A 21,674-nucleotide genomic window follows, 5' to 3' on the forward strand; every position below is an offset into this window, starting at 1 on the left:
GAAGACTTTTCACTTACTGAATAGCTTTTTTACTTGCATTGTTCAGTTTCCTGTTCCAGTGCTGTGCTGTTGCCTAAGTATTAATACCGTCTTGACATACTTTACCTTATCTTTTTAAAATGACTGACAAGAACAGAATCATAATTCAACGTGCAACCAGAGCAGGAATCATAACACAGATTTAGTTTGTGGTTTAAATCTGACACTGCCAGCAGGGTTTTTAGTCAATAGAGCACCTATTTCTTTAACATGAAATGATCAGGAAATTATAAATGTTCTACATGACTTCCTCAGTATGACAGTTTACTCAGTAAATAATAAAATTAGCAAGTCTTGAAATGACAGTAAATTTCAGGCATCTGCTTTTTCCATATCTGGCTTTAATTTAGGTTCTATGGAACATTTTTTGTTTTTTAATACAAGTTGGATATTTATGTACAGCTTCAGCAAAAGACTCTGATGACATGCTTAGCTTTGAAGGCCAATAGAAGCTGTGGGAAACTCCCACATCAGCACTTAAACCTTGTTTCCACTGGATACGGTTCACTTTGGGAGCTGCCCAAGCTCACGTAAAAATTGCACTTCTGTTTTCCAGAAACTTTACTCCTAACCTAAACTTCTTAAATTGACACTTGTTCAATGTGTAGTTCAGTTTAATAGCTGGGCTTAAAATAGAGAAAGTCTACGCATCTCTTGAATTAGTAATCAGAAACCGGAGGTGTTGATTTGGAGACACAACAACCAGTGACTTCCAGTTCAGAAATTGTCTGTGCTGCCCAGTGATGGTTACGTGTCACAGTGCATCTCTAAAAGCAGTTGGTTTGCTTGCCACATATGCCACGCTTAACCCTGCGAAGTGTGTTGGGCTTTGCTGGTGTGGAGAGCTTATAGCTTTCCTGATATGCAATCAGCTGCGTGTTAAAGATGAGTTTTTACTGATGTGGCACACTTGGGAAGTGCAAACTGACACATTAGTAAAACCCATAGTCAAGATTATTCCATAGTTGTGGAAGAAACATTCCCATTTGTAAGATTTTCTAAGAAGTTTACTTTTTTAAGGGTACTCATTTTATTGTTGCCCTTTTTCTTCAGAAAGAGCTGCCACTGTTCTTCAAGGTCCAATTAAGCAAAGTAACCAGGCTTACCCTCACTTAACATGTGTCGGTGCTCTTTAAATCCCTGAGAGCGAAGCCTCTAGTGAACGGTATTGATCAAAGGAGTGGCAATAGTGGTGAAGTGAAATTTTTGCATGAATTCACTGTAGTACGTGTAGTTGAATTCCTATACAAGACTTCTTCAGCTCTATCCATTTTCAGAAGTACAGAAACTGAATTTCTCTGTGTTCTTTTAAGACCCAAGTATAAATATACTTTCTTACTTTGGGTTTTAATTCCTTAATTACCTGGATGCTTTAGGAAGCTTTATTAGACTTTTCTGCTTTCATCAGGATGAAAGAAAATGATAAAATACATAAAAGAAATGCATTATTTACTTTGTTTTATGACTGTTTAAGACACAAGAAGTGGTAGAACTCTCAGTCTAAGAGGATCACAGAGAATGTTGCAAAAAATCAAATCCCGGCCAGAGTTCATATTTCTGAATATGATTCTGCAGGTGAGATGCTGGTGCCAGCAGAGGAATTTTACTTCAGTAATTTTGTACTTCAAGGGGTTTTTGTCTCTTAGGATGTGATCCAGAGTATCTGTAGTTTCTGTAAGTTCTTGTAGTCAGTGAATGAACCCTGTTTGGTATTTGCAAAATCCCCTTGTTGTGCTGGTTTACTGTATCTCAGATAATGGAGATTAGAACTCTTATCCTATAGAAGGGTAGGATTAATGAAAAAAAAAAAAAGTTATGCTAGTAAAATACTTAGAGCTTTTTGAATAGGAGAAAATGTAGAAAACCCTTTCTTATTCTGATTCTGCACTTAATTTGCAGTTTGTGCCTGACCATATTTTTCAGCCTTTTCTCGGGGAGCAGGGCTTAGTTGTATAATAGGCAGCTAGTATTAAAGTGATCTTTGTGCTTATCCAAATTTGGAAGAAAATTCTGAATTTGCAGTGTGCTTTGCTATTAAAAATATCCTGCTCGTTTCTGATTCTGCATTATATTATGCAACGTATTTGATGCTGAAACAATAACATATAAATCACAAAAAAAACCCAACAAAACAGAAAAACCCAATTTTATAATAGTAAGTTCTGTAATTTAACAGTTTTTTTCTGTTAGCCAAGCAGTATTCAGAGTTGAATTTTACATGATGTTACAAAAATTTCCTACAGAAAACACTACTAATGGGTAGACCAGAATTAATATTTGAGACACTTCTGTGTCTGTGAGCTTTTTTGTTTTCCTTCATGTTTTTAATCTGGTGCGTTTCAGGAGAAATTTACTTTGACAGATTCAGGCCTGCCCTGGGATCTCTTTCTTAAGAGATTAAGAGATTAATCTGTTTTCTTTCAGGAGGTGGGTTGTTTTTTTCATTTTGAGTTTTCTCATGATGTCAATTAGTGTCATCATTTTTCTTCATTCATCAAACAATATTTCCCAGATCTTCTAATAATAGTAATTTTTTTCTGAAAAAAAAAAAAAAAATCTGTTGAACACAGTCCGGATGAGAAACAAAGTCTCAGTTATGGTAGATTTGAAAATGTATGTACATTTCCAATGCATGTTTGTTGTTATGCTTTGCTATTTTGTGCTTTACATAGACTTAGTAAGTTCAAAATAAATTAAGAATAAATTCAGTAAATTTACATAATGCTCTGCTGAATCTATGGTATTTCTGCTGTTGAAATTTTGCCAAGGAGAAGTAATTGTTACATTAACACAAAATGGTTCAAACTGACTTTTATAGCCTTTGAACAAGCCCAGGATTGGTCTTTATGCTGATAACTTATGCTACTCTTTGAAGAATTTAGGAATACATGTAGTGTTTCCTCTATTTGGTACCAAAACATAATCTCCTTGTCTTTCCCCAGATAACTTTACTAATAGTTTCAATTATTATTACTAACCATAATACTAATCAAATGCGCTTCCTAGGACTCACATCAGCAACCCATGTGTACAAACACTCAGGTTTCGTGATATATTTGGGTAAGGATGGATTTGTCTCTTCAGGACGGGGAGGGCCCTATGCAGTCACTTTACGTGGTGAAGCCAAGGGAAAGCAAGGGAAAGGACAACTGATTGTAGGCTGGTGCAGAATGGAAAGATTTCTTTGCGCGTACAGTGCCGCGGGAGTGCTTCAAGGAAGATCTCAAGGCTGAGAGCCTGCCAGTCTTCTGAGCTGGGAGTCTTGCAAGACCAGAGCTTGGAGTGTTACAGTTACAAATCTATTTTCATCAGTCAATGCTCGTTAATGTGTGAATTCCTAAGAGAGATTTTAAAATTGAGGGCAACTACAGAAACAGTACCCATATCACTTCAAATGTATAAATCTACGTTGTCATGAACTTCGCATGTGACCTTGTCCGAAGTACATGAAACAACTTGTAAGTGCTGGCATCCTTCAATAAAAGGTGCTACTGATTAGCTGCATAGATTGATAGATTTATTAAAATTGTATAGTTACTAGTCAAATAAGCTCTGCCAATTCAATTGTAAGAATTAATACTTCAGGGCAGACATAGAGGAAATGGTGACAATTCGGTGTAAAGAATTTTTATTTTAATTTAAGTTGCTGTGATATCAAGCCATCTTTTTTGTCTGAAATTTATAAAATTTAGAGAAAATTTAGACTAAACTCACTGAAAGGAATGGACTAATGGCATTTGGGTTAAGAACAGGTGGTTGGTTTTTTTTTCATTTTTTCATGAATTAAACTGTGAATTGCTGTCATAGTACCAAAACATTGATAAGAGTTTAAATCTATCTCTATATAAAATTTCACAGTAAATCTTGTGTAGCTATAAAATGGAAAGTACTGCTACGAATAAACTTACAATCTCATCAGTTTTTACACGAGGGTAAAAGCTATGCAACAAATAGCTGTAAAAAAAATTAGCCTTAGTACTATAGCACCTTTCCAGGTGCTATGAATCTGCAGTGGTATTAATATTTAGTCTCTGTTCTTCATAACACTTGTGCAGCTTTTGTGTGTTGGCTTGTGTACATAATAATACAGGATGGTTTGTGTGTTGGAAGAAGGGTTCGCCGGAGTCAAGAAGGCGCTCAATATGAGTTATGCATCTTGCTCAACTTTAGTTTCTAACACTACTTACATAGAACCGATACACATGCATATTCTTAAAGCAGAAATATAATTGGTTAGTAGTCTCTAAACATGCGCAGTTCTCACACCCCTAATTATCATGACTAAAATAAGCATTCTATCCATGTAGCTAGTTGTGTTGCTGTGCTTCGGCCTTGTAGTTTGTTACTCCCTATTTTCCCATACCGGTCCCTATCTTTCTTGGCCCTGCACCTGCTTTCCCAGCAGCTGTATCTTGTTACAGCCACGGCCTGTTGGCACAACATAATTACTTGGTCTTGGGATTCAAGAATAGCTCAAGGCTACCTTTCTTGTTAACTTCAGCACAGCAACTTCAGTACAATTCTGATTACAGGCCTATTCTAATACCAGGCCTGGATTGTGCAGATCTTCAGAGATTCTAAGGCCGTGCTTCTGCAGCCATTCTTCTACAATTTGTGCTCTTTATTAGCAGTATTGATCAGCGGAGGTTAGTACTGTTCAATATCAGACATTCTCTACCAAGAGGGTTCAAAGTGTCTGTGCCTTCTGACATGTCCTCTTCTAGCAATAATGGCGCCTTAAGTACACTTGCAGAGGTACACTAGTTTTCTTTTTTTATGAATTATTTTAATTGTCCTTACTAGATCAGGGGTATCTGAACTGATGAAATAATGTTTTCATTTATGCCATGACAATAGATGATATTAAATGGTACTTTAATTAAGATTTTAGAATATTTTAGTTGGTGATGAACAATTTTAAAGTGAACTGCTATGCTGAAGCTATGAACTCTGGAAAATGGATTTCTTGATGTCTTTAGAAATGAGTCATGCCTCTAAGAGACTCAGTACATTTCATTACATTTTTCACTGTTGTCTTCCATAAGGCAGAAGCCGTACCCCCCAGTTTTCACATGATCCATCACAATGAGTTAACATTAATATGATGGAACAGGTTCAATATTCTGACATAATTTTTTTGCCAGTGTTTGACATTACAAGGTGAAGAAGTTACAAATGACTTCTGTAACTGAAATGGCTAATCTAGCAACTAGTAACTTGATACTTCTAACACATCTCGACAATCTAGGCATACCCTGCTATACCACTGAGGACTTCAGGGATTTGAAGTCGGTGAAGGTTTCATAAAAATTATTAACGACACTTAATAAGCAGTTAGTGAGAAAGCAGGGATGACCCAAATGTCAGATGTGGTAGGGGAGGACTGAAGAAGACTGGTTTCTTGGAGCAGGAGATAGGGCCTGAAGCATGTGCAAATGGAGCACAACACTATCGCCATGTAAAATATTCCCTATCCCTCCTGGGTTTTTTGCTGCTTTGAACAGTAAGCGTATTCTTCCCTGTGTAACAGAGGTGAAACTGTTTCTCCAGGAGCATTCCCACCCTTCTGATACTTGACTGAGGCAGAAGGGCTGCACATCTCTATCACATAATACCTTGGTGTAATTTTGCGTGTTTCTGTTTCACTTGCCCTGTATATAGGTAAGGAAGTACTGTCTTGAGTGGTTTGGCATCTCCATCAGCAGGCATAAACACAAGATCTACTAATCCAGGCACAAAATGTGTAATCCTATATAGTCTAAAGGTAAAGTGATCAAAGGAGTTAAAAAAAATCAACTAGGTTGCCTGTGGAGATAGAATTTTGCAAAGTGCTTTTCCTCCTTCTCCTTAATCATTATCCAGAGTTTTAAGGTAAGGGAATGCTGAACAACCATGCCTGAAAACTGTTATGGAATCACTGGTTATGAACCTGAATTTCCTATAAATTCTGGCTTAATTTTCTAGGAGGCTCGCACCTTGAAATTCATGGGGAGTTACATACTGAGATCCTAAAATCTTTCTTCATAATTGGATGCAAATGTTTTTGGCTTGTAGTCTGTTCTCTCCTTTAGTCTGTTTCCACGTCTCTCTGTCTAGAAGAGGACTAGTACTTTACAACACCATGTGTTTGAGAGAGGTATTTGTTACTTGGCTAGTAAGAGCCACTGATAATTTGTAATATATTTAATACTCAATATTCTGATCTGAGTTAAAAAGGTAAAATTACTTCTTCATGTTTTCAGCTATGTACTTCAGCAGTCATATTGCAGCAGTCTGTTGCTAAGAAGTTAATGAGTGCTGCTCATGACATATTTAATACAGGATCAAAATTTATAGTAGTGGAAAAAGTATAAAAAATGTGGTAACAGACAGTAACAGTAAGAATGATAGTATGCAGATCTACCTCTTAGAGTCTCACTCTTTCATTACTACTTGTATACAGAAGATAGTACCCTGATATATGTAGAAGTGGTCATAAATACATACTGTTATTTGTTATTTCTCAATAGTATTCTACAGATTTTGCATTTATACTATCCTAATGTTGAGCTGTCCAGCTGCCTTGATATAGGAAATGCTTTACACATTTTAGTTTTGTTCTATTTAGATGTTCACTCAAACCTACCTTCCCATTACCTGCCTTTGTTACCCCTCTGCATCTGTCTGAAAGGGATGGGTGGAATGACCTTTGAACAGTGTTGCTGGCAAATCCTCACATCCTTGTCATGTTAAGTCAAGATACCATGTATTTCTCTTTCACATACCCTGAAAATATATGCTATTTTTTATGGATTCAGGATTTCCGTTGCTCCAAGGCTTTGGGCACCAGGAAGCTGCTGGAAGTGTGCAGAAGGTACTGTACCTAGTCCTTCCATGTCCTGTTTGCAGATTCAGGTAGTCCCCAATTCCTGACAGTGCCTGCTTTGCAGGGTGAATAAGCAAGACCCGAATGTAATCCTGATAAGGCTTATCAAAATTAAATGCCACTGAAGTCACATTGTTTAGTGAAGACAGTAAGGATAACATATAGATAAAAATAAAATCCCTTTCAGAGTACTCTGTGTCTCATGGTAATTAGGTTAAAAAAATCCCTGGAGTAAACTTTTGGGGAATAACTTTCTGCAATTTTGGTAATCTGCACTGATTAGAGGTTCATTTTATGTTTCTGTCATAAAAAAGTAGTTTAACTGTGATGTGGATCTGATTTTCTGTGTAACTGCAGTGCTAACTATTGGTATGTGATAAAACAAAAGGAGAAATATCAAGTGATTATGATCTTGTTTTTGTAGAATGGATGTTTTAATGTATCCTTCTGCTTTCAGCTTTTATGTCTGATGCTCTAAATACTGGTGTTACTGAAACAGAGCATTTTTATGCCCACAAATAAAAAAGTAATGAGACATAAGCTTCTTAAAAGTCCAGTTGTTTAAAGGGCAGGGAAAGTTAAGGCAGATTAATGGTGAACCTCTCTGCCCCCAGAATTCAAGTTTTCTGAATCTTCTTGCACTTCCCCTTTGTGGGAATAGAGTTATGAAATTGCTGTCCCTGTCCCTTTTTACACAAGGTGTACCAAAAAGTTCCCAGCTCTGCTTTGCATTTGAGACCCAGCCAAATGCTGCGTCTATATGCGGAACATCTTAAAATGACCAAGTAATGTTAAAAATTACTGTGTCTTGGAACTCTTTTTTTCTGCTAACCTAACTCTTGACGCCTTGACATAAGGAAGCCCAGAAGAACTGTATCAGTTTGAGTAGGTACGGGAAAAACAAATGTTCATAATTCCTGAAGTAACCTCAGAAAACTGTATGTATCTTAAGAATGCAGTCTCTCTACTGGAATTCTGGTGAAGACAGGATAGTCAGTGAGCAAGAAACTGGTTTGTGAATTAACACTTAAAATACTGAGATGGAGCAAGTGCATTTGTGGAGACAAAATGATGATACTCTTGGAGCAGGGCTTTCAGCATCCTTTCATTCCCTTCCCAGGACGCTTTTTCTTTGCTCTTGCTCTAATCAGTTTTCCTTCCTTGTGGGATTTGGGATTAGATAGGTGGTGAGGGCAACAGTTTAATTTTCCAAAACAGCTAGCTAGTTTTGCAGAGGCTTTATGAAAACAAAACTGTTTTTTGGGTTAGGCCACAATTTCAAACAAGGTGTGTCATTACTAAACAATTGTTTGGTAAATTAGGAGTGATTATCTTCTAGAAAGACTTTCGAACTATATTGACTCCTTCTCTAAAGGACAAATCTCCAGTAAAGAAGGGAGAAGTGAAATAATTTAGGAATTAAATCTCTTCCATTCCAATATATTTTGTTACAGTGAATAATGAATAGACTGTTCAAGATGCATTCTATTATTCTCATGTGAAGAATAAGAAATTACACAACACAGACAAACATGCTGATAAACTTTGTTTTATAATTAAGAACATAAATAAATATGCATCTTGGTGCAAGCGAACAGTTGGGGAGTATATGGGCCCCTGTAGATCATTCAAGTAAAAAGAGAAAAAACGTTTGCTGCTGGACAAATTACTACCAGATGCAGATTTCAATAAACACATACTGTTGTAGCCTTGCCCAAAGGTGCTATGAATTTCTTGAGGCAAGTCTGCCTCTGCATTTACTGAACTGTTGAACGTTTGGATGTTAATTGGGTTACTGTATTATGTATGAGTGCATGCCATCCCCCCAGTTTTTAGTGTACTCTGTTCATCTTGTAGACCATTAAATGTTGTCTGCAGGACTATTTAATTGTTAACCATGTTTGCATTCTTCTGATAATGTGTATTTCCGCTGAAAATGCCTCTCAAACTTCTCTTAAGGCATTCCTGTTAGTTGTGTAGGGGAGCTTGTGCTGTCAATTGTCACATATACCAAGTGCATTGGTATTTTATTATTGTCAACATGTAATTTTGACTACAAGACCTTTCTGTACAAACAGTAGTAGCTTTTTTTCCAACTTTGTAAACTACTGATTTTCCTGTAAATATAGGTGGAGTAAGTGGTAATAAATGAAGTGGGTCACAATGGGAAGAGTTGTTGAAAGATCATGCACACTTAACACAGCGTCCCTTTAATGCCAGTGATTGCTGATTCACATTCACATAACAATCAGAGAAAATTAAGCCTTCACTAATTTTAATAACAAAACATCAATATTCCTATGTGGAACTCTGATATAGAAAACCCTTTGTAAACTACTTCTCAACTTACATTTCTTTCTTTATGTACTATGGAATAATTTTACCAGCATAATTGTTTACAGATTTACATCCATATTGCTACTAAAATGCAAATATTGTTGACTAAAGTTGACACTAATTTTGCAGAGATTTATAAAACAGGCAAATTTCAATAGGTTTTAAAATTAGAACTAACCTACTTCGTATGGCCTGAATTTTCTGTTTGAGTCTGAGTATTTTCCTGGTGTTTAGACTTTAACGAACATCTGATCTTTCCTTTGCCTTGCTCTAGTTCAGGTTCTCCTGAAGTTTCCTTTTTACAGCATCTTTTCTTGAACACATTATAACTTGGCTTCTGGCTGAAATCTGCTATGCAACATACTTGTTTTTATGGAATTGGCTGGACTCCTGGAGAGACCACCTGATAGCTTGAGAGTGATAAAAATTAATGACCAATTTCATAGTTAAAACCCAGATTTGGTTCCAAGATTAGCCAGCCTATTTGTGCCTGGAAAGATAAGGACTGGTTATCTTGTCACTTCAGTGACTACTCTTAGTTGATTTAAGGGCAAACTGGTAGAAAGTCATCTCTTTGTAAATGAATATCGCATCTGACCTCATGAAGAGACATCAAAAAAGTCTATAGTGTTATGCATACAAAAAAAAATTCGCCCAGAGGAAAAAAGGTTTTAAGTTTGAAGAACAAAAAATTAAAAAAAAAAAAATTACCAAGAGTTTCTCTTTTCTTGGTCTCTCAACCTTTAAAAACCTTATTTTAGGTATTAATTAACGTGCTTCAGGTTACTGATGAGTTGTTGCATTCTCTGGGTGTTGAGACTAGACATCTCTAGGTCCTGAAACTATACTTCACATGTAATACTTAATGAAGCAAGAGCAGCTTGTGAGTTGCTGAGTTTATTTCATTTTCATGTACAGAAAAACTTTTGTCATCCTACAGGTGTGATGATGATTTTGAAACTCCTTTAACTGCTACACTGCAATCTTAAAATAATGCAGTTTTACTGGATAAATATGAATGGCTTTGATAAAGGGAAAATAGTAGACTTTGAAATCTAACAACATATTTTAAAAAAAGTTAGGTTGAGTCACAAGCCTTGTTACGAAGTGAAAATATGGCTAAAACATGAGTAATAATATATATGAAGCAAATATTACTAGTTTTGTCTTTAACTTTCTCAACTCATTCATATTTTGTCACTAAAAGCCAGAAGACCAAATACAAGTCATTAGAGCTGGTTGGTAATTTCTATGCTTTTTGAGAGCATGAAAAATGAAAATCAGATTTTGCATGTAGTCATTGGGTTTTAATAGAAAATGGTTACCTGTATGAGACTTCAGATTTGATGAACAAGTAGCCCAGAGGGGTTGTGAACTCTCCATCCTTACAGATATTCAGATGCAGTCCGGATGTGGTCCAGTGTGCTGTAGGTGACCCTGCTCGATAGGGGGGGTGGACAAGGTGCCCTTCGGAGGTCCCTTCTAACTCAGTCAGTCTGTGATGCTGCGAGTTGCCTGTCTTTAGTTTCACAGAGCCAAGTGAACATCTTTAAATAAATACAGCAATCAAAATAAGCAGGTATGCCAGGTTCCAGAGATTTGCAAGGAACGATTGTGATTAACTCTGAAGAATGGAACTGGAGAAATCACTTCTGAAGTCACAGGGAGAGGGGGAGCACACTGGTCTGGTCCAGCAGCGGGTGTGTATGTGCCCAGTTAAGGAAAGCCTGAGAACAAGCCGGGGGATCTGAGAGATTCTTACAAGGTAAAAGAAATAAAACTGTGATTCTGTAATGCATGAAAAGAAAACTAAATCAGACTCAGATAATTTTCATAAAATAAGTTTATTAAAAACAGTCCTTAACTTAGCTATGAAAGACCTTTTCCAAATACTCAGCTCTCCCTGTCAGCACTGCTTGGTTGACGCACTGTGTACCAGTGTTACACTGAAATCTCTGTGTGTGAAGGTATACGTGCAGATGTTATCTCATTATTGGAGTGTAAAATGTTGCAAAATGATTGTTTAATGGCACATGAGTCTTTTATAGCAAATTAAGACAAGAAGTGAATTGACTCTATTCTAGTTAAAACACAGAAGTAAACACGATAAACCTAGTCCATTTGGCTTGAACTTAAAATATTAACATTATAGAAATAAATTTGGAGAAATTTTCTGTATGTGCAAGCGCATTAGTACTTTGTCATCTTAAAAAATGGATTCTGTTTAAGTACTTGCCATATGTGAAATAAATTCCTCTAATTTTGAAGTACTGACTCAAGCCCACCTGACAATGAATTTGATCCCCTGCAAGTTAAGTGTGAAATTATGTAGGTTAATCAATAAATACAAAAAATACATAGTTAAGGAAAAGATACAAACAGTGATTTAGATGGAGATAACTACTAATGCATATTTATTTCGTTATACCTAAAGTAGGATGGAAAGTCACAGAAATAGAGAAGGGATGCAAGTAAACCTGTAAAGAATTAGGTAACTACTTTGCAACTTCTCAAGGGGATAGGGGTTAAGAGATAGGGTTTTAAAAGTGTTTATGTTGTTGAAAAGTTTATTTATCTAGTGTCTGCTGAGACAGTGTGCCAACAACAGCAAACCCAAAATGCAAGTTAAAAAGAAAAAGAGAAAATTACTACTGGAAGAGAATATGAAGGCATAATAAAGCTATTTAAAATTATTACAGTGCAACAGCTGGTTTTGCTAATGTTTCTTGCTTATTTAAAAAAAAAAATCATCTAAGTTCTAATTCCCTTTGTCTTTTCACTTTGAGTAACTGTAGTAATGTGAAGTTTGCTATCCTATGACTCATTCTTCCCACAAATACTATTTCTTTGAATAGCCCTTGTAAAAACATGCACTTCATATTAGTTGTCTTAGTTGGCAATTGTGTAGACTTTTTTTCTTCCTGGGTGAGTGATTTATGTGTGCTAATCTCTGATGTGCCTCTGCCACACATGCTGCATACCAAAATACTGCCCTGTACTGCCCTGTACTGCTGTACCTGTGATTACTGTGCTCGCATTTTTGAAAGAATAAAGAGTTGGATGGTAGAGTATATCAATCACTGAAACTAGTTTAATCTCTTTTTCCACAGACAATAGTCTTATATCTAATAAATTCTGATTTACGCGTTTTCAGGGACAGACAGTCGTGAAATTGAGGCTTGATTTTAATTCTTAGTAGAATTGAAAAAAGGTAATGGACAAAGAAGAGCAAATGCAAAATAAGACATTATTTCCAGCCTCCAAAAGAAGCCTCTTTGCATGAGTTTGGCTCACTAGAAGAAATACTAAAAAGAATTGTGGAAGCTGAGTGACTGAGCTTCATTCAGCTCAAGAGCATCTGTTGTTGCTTTCATATGTGAATGACTGCTGGGCAGTCTATTTTAACTTCGACATTGTAGGCAGCCATGGCAGTATTCTAAAGAACAGCCATGGCTGTAGGCTTTCTTGCTCCCTTCACAATACTTCACATTTTCTCCGATGGCACAATGGAACAGGCAAGCTCCTATGAGGGAATTCTATACTGAATTATATATACTCTGTGAGTTTGTCCAACTGTGCTAGCATGCATTCACGACAGCAGCACGCGTGGATATTGATATGGTCATCATCCTCTCAGCTGTCTTTGGTTCCCCAAAGAGAAGGGGGGATTAGCTGGGGGACAGCCTTTGGATTGAGTCCAAACTGTAAAACACAAGCTTGTGTTTTCAGATGGGTAGTGAAATGCTTTAAACACTGCTTTTCTTGGAATTACGGGGTTTGTGTTGGTTGGGGCTACTTTTTGGCTATTTCTGCTTTCTGGATTTCATATAGAGTTTAAGAATTTGGATCAAATTGTTTAATGTGTTTAATATGCAATTTAATCTTGTTTAATGTGTGTTTAATATGTAGGTTTATGCTTGTAAATTACATTTAGATTACTCAACAAAGTAAAATCTTGGTTGTAGCTGAGCTGTGTTGATCAAGGAGTTGATTGTGAATTTTCATTTTATACAGTGGAAATTGAAATGGTTTTGGGAGGTATGGGAAAAAGAGGTAAGACTTGCTGATAAATATATTTTTAGTTAAATGGAGGCATAAAGGTTGCAAACAATTTTTCTCCTAAGTGAGGTTAAACTCAAGCAAGATGGGTCATAACAGAACTACTTTTTATAATGTAGCATTAGTAACATCCTTATCTCATAAGTAATAGCTAGTGGAGGGTGCTGCATTAATTTTCAGGAAAATACTAGAAAAAGGCTAGTGTATTTGGAAAACTGCTAGGATCTCTCACTTGTGAAAGAAAAAAAAATTGTTTTCATAAATAAATTTCTAAATTGTGAATTGTGATCTCTCAGTCTTTGGCTTTCAAAGGAGAATGATGTTCCCAGCTCTAGCATAAAATCTGCTATCCTTCATTCTGATTGTAAGGTGGGATTTTCTTTACTCTCTTCTATTTAAAAGCAAAAGGAAGGGACTCGTGGCAGAGAAAATTGCTAATAGGATAGAATGCCTGGTTGGAAAGGTTATTTTATTGTGAAGAGCTGAGGTAATAAAGCCAATAATCGGAAATGTTTGATTCCAGCATCAAAACCAGCTTTACAGTCTTGATCTTTGATGTGCTTTTTAAAAATTTGGGTGGAGGGGGGCTCTGATTAGCGTATCTGTTTCAGGAAGGGTATCAAGAGAACTCATTTCACATGTAAATATGGCATCTGATTAATACTTCAGGCATGCAAGAGAGCTATACTATTAAGTCTGTTGTTACTATAGTGAGATGCTATTACAGACATCACAAGACTTGTTATACAAGGAAACATGATGACTTTGGATTAAAGAAGTTGCCAAAGGCTTGAAGGATTTATAGGTGCTGCTGCTTTGAGTTACACCTAACTTCATTATTTTGTTGAAAACATTTAGATCTAGAATTAATGAAGCATAATAAATGCTGATGAAATGAATCAGCAGGTTTGACAGCTTTTAACTGACACTGAGCGAATGATTGATTTTATTGTAGTGGTATTTGTCCCAAAATTGCTAGATAATTTACGGAAAGTATTCAATTGCGCATTTGCACAGAGAAATGAAACTAATATTCTTTATAACTGGAGTGACATGCATGAGAATTGACATGATCAAGACATCAATTTAAGCATATTTCTGAAGTGACTTATTGTTTGTATGCAAGTGAGAGAGGGAATGGTCTGTTGTGTTTGTGGAGGAGGTGTCTATGGTCTGGGTCTTGGAGAGACAAAAAGGGTGAGAGCGGTCAGTATCTCCAAAGATGTGAGGAAGCACAAGGATGAAGGAGAGCAGTGGCAGCGCAGTGGTCCTGTGTGTCTGAGCAAGACAAGAATTAACATCCGAAGTCTAAGCTGTGCTGCCCTGGAGGCAAGGGGGTTGACAACTGTTGGCAGTTTGAAAGGGGTTTGGAGCTTGTTGAAATGCTAGGTAGGCTGAGCACGTTAGTTGTAAGTGTTCTGAGTTTGAGAGGGGCATAGAGGGTTTGGAAGAACCAAGATTGCTAGCTGCAGGCAAAGAGGAAGCGGGGGAGTGGGGAATGGGGCTTTGAAACAAAGGACTTGAATTTGGCTTTTTTCTGCAGCATCTCCAAAATTTAGTCACAGTTAGTGTAATTAGATGGGATGATGAAATACAAATCCGTAACAGCACTGTGGTGTGCTGGGCTATTGGAAGGTCTCTTCTTCATGTGAATTAAAAGTTCAGTGAATGCATATCATGTCAATTTGATCATTCCATTAATCTCAGCTGTATAAAATTGGCTACATTTTAACATTGCTTCATTAACCCAGCTCAGAGACTAGTGTGACATCCAGTAACTTTTTCTAGACAGCTGCATTCTCTTCCATTATAAGAAGCCTGTAGTACTACAAAAATATTTCAGGATTATTATTATTATTTTAGCAGCTGGTTAATTACAGATTTATTTATTGGGTTGTTAGAGTTGGCTGAGCAGTCTTGCTCTTCTTACCACGATGTAGAATTAGTGTTATATGAGTGTTAGTAAATCTGAATGAGAAATTAGCAATAACCAATGATGAAAGGCTTTGAAGTTTTGAATTAGTCTTAGAACATTTATTTCTTACAAGCAATACTATAAAAAAAAATACATAATGGCAGAAATTGTTCTTGAGTTTCATTTGACTCTCCCTCTGTAACGTGACTCAGGCGACTCCATCCCTTTTGCCTTTGACATATAGCAATCCAGTGTGGGTGAAATCTAGTGTGAGATTGGATTTCAGTAAATTGGAGAAGTTCTTTCCCAGTCTTTTTAACTTTGAATTTGGGACCAAATGACATCAAAAGCTGGAATAGGGTCCTCATCTAACTATCCCATGGTCAGGTGTTGCAGGTTTTTTCTCTTCAATTAGCATCTGATTACTGAATTAAGCTCTCAACACTAATAAATCATTCCCCTGCAGAAGAAAACCTACAGTTTTTTCATACATGTTGTCTTTTGTACCTTTTGAAGTATAGCTGTTACAGCTGTGGAGTGAATCCCTGGGTAGATACAGCAGAGAGAGAGTGAAAAAAGAATCCAGGTGCATATTGTATAGTTTCTTAGGGTGACATGCTTAACATATGCCAGAATATTTGAAAATGATGTATTAACTCCTGTTAACAGTATGCTATTTGGGTTATTTTTTTAGTGTAATGAAAGGTCGAGTGTGGTTTCTGTCAGAACCTGCCCAAATGCCTGTTTTTTTCAGAAGTCTAATAGACTATGCGGTGTAATACATTTGAGACGTACCGGTGCAGAGTGTGTATTTATACTCCCAGTAACTGTGAGTAGGTAGGGAAGCATAGAGGAGGATCGTTCAGAACTGCATGAGCGCTGGTTGAAAAACAAAGCAACCCACCTGACAAGCTTGAACACTTTGTGTTGGAATTGCATGTGCCTTACCATTTAGAGGGTGAAGGAGTGCCTGCAAAGCCAGCTGCATGGAAAGTGTTTTCTGGTCTGAAGTGTTGCACACTGACTTGCAAAACCTGTGTTCCAAATTGCATCGGTGTATATTAACTTCTAATTTCTTGTTCCATGCTATATGGGACCTCGTAGAATCAAAAACTTAACATGCTAGCAGTCCGTTCATTCTATGTGTCTTCAGCAGTGATGGAGGACAGCACAGAAGAATTGAAATGATCTCCTTACCAGTATTATATGTTAGTGGCAACTAGGAAAAATCTGTTAGTCCACAAAAACCAACAGCTGGAATTTATCTTGTCATATAAGCTTTCAGCTAATTTTTCTCACTGTATCCCACCCAAAGGTATTTTAAAAACTGTTTGGACGAAGACAGCTCTTATTCTCTCCCTTGTGCTTATATTGACATAGTCACAGATGTTGTTACTGTGCAAACCACTATTATTATTTTTTTCTCTTAAATACTTCCCTGGTTTCCCTTTTGCTGTGACAATTTATTCATTGTTGGGAGATGGAACGATTTCATTCATGGGCCACAAATGTTTTCTTTTAAGTATTCAAAATGTCTCATCCTTCTATTGTGTTTTTCCAGTTTACTATAAAATGCCTCAGTCCTATTCCAATATAGTTTTGTTTAAACCTTCCGTTCCCAGTATTTTTAAAATTTTCCTCAGTATTGCTTTAGTTTTCCAACATGTATCATCACTGTCATTTTAGTGATGAAATTCTGCTGGCTCATTCGCTTACTGCAGTCCGATCTGTAGTTTACTTTGTGTTCAGCTGTAACGTAACAGTTTTTCTCTAATTTCCTGTCATCCCTCATTTCTCTATTTGATTCACACCTGCTTGCATTAGCTTTGAATATCTACTTTGTATCATCTGTTATGTTTGATTTCAAGTGTGCGTCTGCATGATTTGAAATAAAAATATTAATCTTGTCAACTTCCAGATTTACAAACTTACTTCATGTTATTTAATTGTAAACTCTCTGAACAAACAGTTCTAGATTCCTGTTATATTATTTTATTATAGTAAGTTGACACAGAAATGCTTCTAAATAATTGCCTTTTCTATCAGAATGCCATAGAAAATGCTGTTCATAAATGGTTTTCTTGCACTTCTCCTCAGCAGATTGTCATGTTAAAAAAAAAGTCTAGACTTTCTTCCATCTTTTTCTCTTTCACAATAATCCAAGTAAATAAATAATGTGATGTTTATTCTATTTATGCTTGCAAATGCTTTCATTTTCAACAACTACTTGACAAATTAATTGAATTACATTAGTAGTTACTGTGAAGCTGTTAACTGGTTTGTATTTAAATTTATTTTGGTTTCTATTGAAATATTTAAATTTGTTCTTCACAAAGACCGGTACTTAACATTAGGATCAAGTACTGCATTGGTACTTGGTTTGTTTTCTTTAGTGACTTTCTGTGCGAGATGGCATGGATGCTCTTTTCTGGATTCATTGCACAGTTGCCCTGCCCCAGTGTTTATCTTTTTTTACCTATGAAGTCAGTTTAGCAGTCTGGTTGATTTCCCATTCTTCTTGTACAAACATGCAGCTTCCAATAGCTTTACTCCCCTCAAGCAATAAGAAATTCCCAGTACCTGTTTTTCCTGACTGGTTAGTATCAGGAGTAATTTAACAGTCATTTGGGGGCAATATTCTTCCAGCCCCTTGCCCCTTGCACAACCATCCTCACCTGTGGGACAGTTTGTGCCTAGAGTATCGGTCTAACATACATCTGTTGCCAAGTCCTGTTACTTCCTAGATCTCACAATTAAACATCAAAAGTTACTTTTGAAAAACCTAACAGGTATTTAGAGAAAGCTTTCTCACTTTTTTTTTTTCTCTCTCCTTACCTTCTTCCTGCCCAAGGCTAGTAGTAATATTTGATCTAATGTCATTCCGTGGGTTCCTGAGGAGAGTGAAGGCTATCCACAGAATTATACTTTCTGACTTGGTGCAGAACAACCTCTTGTCTTATTTTTAATGTTCTGTAAGCGTTGTCAGAATTCAATGTCTGCGCCCACTAGCAGTGGGTTCACACATGAGTGGGTCCATCCATTTCTGGGCCATACAGTTTCTGTCAAGGTTTTACATTAATGCTTTCTATACTATTTATTGAAGGGTTTTGGTGTGTTTTCTTTTTTTTTTTTTTTAATATTATATGTGTGTTTCCTAAATAATGCTGCTATTTCAGCAGGATACCATTAAAAGAGTGGAGGGCAGTTATGGAGTCTATTTTATTAAAGCTGTTGTCAGCTTCTTAGGTCATATGTTTAGTTCTTTTGTTCCAGGCTGGAGCGTGTTGGCGTTACTAACAATTCCCATGTCCCTTTTCACACACACACACCCAGCCAGAAAGGAGGGAGCCCCTTATCTGACTGGCTGTTCATGTGTTCAGCTCAGATCACTCTACATCTTTGTACATTGACCAGAATCACCGAGTAAGTGAAATACCAGAGAGAAGTTTGTCATTATTGTTCTCACCGTTGCCTTCAGCAAATTTTAAGTCTAGTTTTTAATCCCTGGCAATTGAGTATCTCTTCACAGAAAAATACTGAAAGTTCTTGGAATTACAAACATATCAAATCACTCACCAAATTTTCCCTGGCTGAGCAGTGACAAAAGCTGCCAGTTGATCTGAGTTTTATGTGGTGGGTTTTTTTCTGATGAGAACTACTGTTTGCTCTGAGATCATCAAAACTTATTTCGACTAGTATTCAACATTAGATTTTAATTGTTGTTTCCAGAGTTAGAATGTGAATTCTTAGTTATGGAATGGAGATCAGTTCATAGCTGAAGTTGTTCATCTTGAAATTTTGCAATTAAATTAAATTAAGTCCCAGTGTATTAGTAAATTTAGCAGAATGTTCTAATCCTAAATGAAAGTCAGATGTTCTACATGGAAATCGGGAAGTCCAGACAATGGGTATTGTATTTAGGTTACAAGACTTGTGTTCTTTATTTATTATTTTTATTTTCTTTGTTTACATTGCAGGCAAGTCTTTGTTCATTTTAAGGAATAAAACTATTAGTATAAAAACATTTTTTAAAATTTGTATCCAAAAATACTACTTTAAAGTTGTATAAAAAATCAGGTCCTCTGGAAATTCATTGCCCTCATGAATGGACTCCTGGTGAGTGAGGAATTTTTATGACTCCCTTAAAAAACAATTGCAAGCATTCCACAAATAAACAACATATTGATGGGGGGGGGAACGAACATTTTTATGAGTATTTTATAATAATTTGTTCTCCAGTATTTATTTCAGTATGGTATTTTGTAATTTTTAACTTAATTATACTAAGAATTCTCTTGTAGTAGCAGAGAGAGTAGAGCTTTGGAGCATGAGTCAATGCTGTTCCATCTGCTGTGCAGATACAGGACCAAGTATGATATTATTTCATTAATTTCCCTGGATTCTGGAAAAAAGAGCCAGAATAGTTCAGTTATGTAGGCTAGCTGCTGTCTTTTGACTTCTTTTTGCGTTTTGCAATTGTTTTGGCAATTTTGATCTTTTTTCCTCAACCAGTTTTTCCTTCTGTATTTTTCATTAATGAATTTCATATGTGATTTTGCTTTGGTTTGTTTTTCTTGCTGCTTTCAGGGCTGTTTGTGACGAATAGTCAACCATAATAATAGTTAGGTTGGTATTGGCTTTCCCTGCCCTGTGTGTAAACCATTGCAAGCACCAGTGCGTACTTTACTGGCATAACAAACCAGTGAACCATTAATGTGACAGCAGCAGCTCTTGTGCAGCAGAAACCTTGATGTGATTGATATAGCAGAAGAGTTTTGTTTGAAAAATTAGGCTTGAGGGGGCATTAACATCATTGGATTGGTCATTGCCCCAAGGAGGTATCAGTTGCATGCCCGTCAAAGCTCTCATTGTTGCTTTTGGGCAAGATTTACTTTCTACTGCTCCATCTGCAAATAATCCAGGAGATCCTGTTATCACCAGAAGTACATATTTTAATTCAGATCATGTTCAGGTGCTGCAATATTTTTGCTGATTTCGATATATGTCAATAATGTTTTGTTAACCCTGCGTGAGCTCACAGGGAAAATTATAACATTTAGAAATGGCAAAACGTTACACAGCGAGTATGAACCTGTTACCTGGGATTTCAGACAAATGTCTCAGCCTTAGTTTCCACTCTTCTGTCAAACCTGTCTACACCACTGATGTTCTCACAAGTTCTTCTCAACTCCTTCAATCTGTTAGGCAGAACTGAGAACTCCAGAAACACGGCAGTGCTGTGCTGCCCCGGGCATGCAAGTAGACCTTGTTCTGTGGCTGGGAGCAGGAGCTGTGTTAACAGAGATAACTGAAGTTGCTTTCTGTATCTGCACATGAACAGCAGGAGTATAAAGCGTAAATACGGACAGCAGTGCAGAGCCAAACTGATCAGATTTTGCAGGTTCTTTTTCATTTAGGGAAGACTGGCAGGCTTTCAAAGGTTACTGCTGTCAGAAAACTATAAAATGGAAAAAATACAAACCAAAGATACGGTGAGCCTTCTTCCAATTAAAACTATCTTAAGCAAGAGCAAAAAGTCAGTCTGTGAAAAACCAGATCACTTCTCAGTTCTCCAGAACAACACAGGGATAGCACCAAGAGTGCAGGAATGACAGGGTATGCTCTGATGCTCCCGGGGCTGAGGAACGGAACAAGGCTGTGTGAAGCAATACTAGACACTGGGATTTGCCCGCTGTCTGTGTTACAAAGATCTTCACAAGGATTCGTTATGTTTTGGTCTGAATCGGTGTTCCTGACTCCTGTCTGTGACAGAGCGATTTGTGTCCTGATTCAGCACTGGCTTGGCCTCCACAGAACGAAAAATGAGCGTAAACGTCAGAGTAAGAATAGGTCGGCGTACAAAGTGGGCTCTTGTTAGGTGTTTTTAGGAGAGTGAAATGTTGCTGGTTTTGTGGAAGTTCAGGCTTGACTGGGCTCTTTGATTTCTTATTCATTAATGAATATTACAGGGGTTTTATTTCATGAGCGTAAAAAGACCTGCAGAAGATAAGAATTTTTTTATTATAGAGGAGCTGAGAAATCCTCTCCTATGCGTACTTTCCCCCTGGTGTTTGTATAAACCTCACAGAAGCAGAAAGAGGGTCATTAAAAACCAAAATCTCTTACTGCTATATTGCTCTATTTAAATCCCCCGTATTTTTACTTTTTAAGGGATTTAGAAATATGCAACAATTTACTGGCTATAAATACCCTCGATACCAGATGATACGATCCCAGCTCATCGAGGGTGACGCTATCAGGAGCCATACAGTGAGCGACCTGTTCGCACCCATCTGGTGACAAATCTGACGATGAGCAGGACCTTCACAGTGGGGCTTATGCGAAATAGGAAATCCCACATCCTCTGTTGCTGACTGGGAGATGAGTTGGGGAAAGCCAATATTACAAAGTCACATGTCAGCAGTTCCAAGTGAATTTAAAGGAGAAGACAGCAAACTG

At 36.9% G+C, this 21,674-nt stretch overlaps 1 protein-coding gene across 5 annotated transcripts in view; it reads left to right on the forward strand.

The window, feature by feature from the left end:
- The window catches only part of ATG7 (autophagy related 7), a 122,589-nt gene that overhangs the window by 54,472 nt on the left and 46,443 nt on the right, over positions 1 to 21,674 (forward strand). The window lies entirely within an intron of this gene.

The sequence above is a fragment of the Falco rusticolus genome, chromosome 4, assembly GCF_015220075.1.
Source record: "Falco rusticolus isolate bFalRus1 chromosome 4, bFalRus1.pri, whole genome shotgun sequence".
NCBI classification, from domain to species: domain Eukaryota; kingdom Metazoa; phylum Chordata; class Aves; order Falconiformes; family Falconidae; genus Falco; species Falco rusticolus.